This window comes from Silurus aristotelis, assembly GCF_946808225.1.
Source record: "Silurus aristotelis genome assembly, chromosome: 23".
Classification (NCBI taxonomy): domain Eukaryota; kingdom Metazoa; phylum Chordata; class Actinopteri; order Siluriformes; family Siluridae; genus Silurus; species Silurus aristotelis.
In genome coordinates this window covers 16,394,713-16,396,685 of record NC_139596.1, presented here as the reverse complement: position 1 = coordinate 16,396,685, position 1,973 = coordinate 16,394,713, and positions in this window count along the sequence as shown.

The window sequence follows — 1,973 nt, the reverse complement described above, 5'->3', positions numbered from 1 at the left end:
AGGCCAGAATCAGGTGACTATCCACTTCTCCTGAACATCCAGAAAAGAGCAATCAAATTCTGGAAACATCTAAAAGAGAGCGACCCACAATCATATCATCACAAACCTCAATACCAATACAATACCAAGAGATGAGAAACAACAGCCGTCCCCTCATCCAATTGGTCCTGAGTCACTGCTCTACTACCACAAACACACAGCCTAACACACCACAAACACACCACAACACACCCTAACAAACCACAACACACCCTAACACACCACAAACACACACCACAAACAAACACTAACACACCACAAACACACACTAACATACCACAAACACACCACAACACACCCTAACACACCACAAACACACCACAACACACCCTAACAAACCACAACACACCCTAACACACCACAAACACACACCACAAACAAACACTAACACACCACAAACACACACTAACATACCACAAACACACCACAACACACCCTAACACACCACAACACACCCTAACACACCACAAACACACCACAACACACCCTAACACACCACAACACACCCTAACACACCACAAACACACCACAACACACCCTAACAAACCACAACACACCCTAACACACCACAAACACACCACAACACACCACAAACACACACCACAAACAAACACTAACACACCACAAACACACACTAACATACCACAAACACACCCTAACACACCACAACACACCCTAACACACCACAAACACACCACAACACACCCTAACAAACCACAACACACCCTAACACACCACAAACACACACCACAAACACACACTAACATACCACAAACACACCCTAACACACCACAACACACCCTAACACACCACAAACACACCACAACACACCCTAACACACCACAAACACACACCACAAACAAACACTAACACACCACAAACACACACTAACATACCACAAACACACCCTAACACACCACAACACACCCTAACACACCACAAACACACCACAACACACCCTAACAAACCACAACACACCCTAACACACCACAAACACACACCACAAACAAACACTAACACACCACAAACACACACTAACATACCACAAACACACACACTCACACCACAACAAACACCGACACACACTAACACACCACAACACACACTAACAAATCACAAACACACACAAACACACAACAAACACACACAAACATACAATCAACACATAACCAACAAACACTCTTTAAAACACAAACTAACACACACTAACACACCACAAACACACACGAACACACACTAACACACCCGTGACTCAGGATCAGATGAAACCCACAAACACAATTAGAATGAATTAAATGAGACGAACTCTGAGAGTGAAGAATCTGAGCTACAGGGAAACTCAAACCAACTCCAGAGTAAAATGGACTGTTGTGTGGCCCTGAACAGAAACTACAGCAGGGCAGAGAACCTGAGCACAAACCACATTTAAACTGAATTCTTCACCAAAATAATCCAAATCATCCCCAATTATAACTCCCGCTCAGCCACGACAAACTGCTCCACCTACTGGGGAGCACAGGGAACTGCACACGCACAGCCCACTACATACCCACCTGCCACCAGGTGAGGGACAGTGTATGACAATACACACACACACACACACACACACACACACACACACACACACACACACACGTATATGTAGTTACTTTCCTTTCCTTTCCTTTCCTTTTTTTTATTTGTATTTTTTTATTAAAACTATCTAGTTATTCCAACTATTCTTTTTTTCAACTATATATTTTTTATTATATTGTTATTATAGTATATTATTTCTGACTGACTGTTTTTTCTGGTGTTATGTGTCTGAATGTTCTATTTGAATCTTGAATCTTGAGAGAACTGGGTATGAGAGGAGTACATGTGTGTGTGTGTGTGTGTGTGTGTGTGTGTGTGTGTGTGTGTGTGTGTGTGTGTGTGTGTGTGTGTGTGTGTGA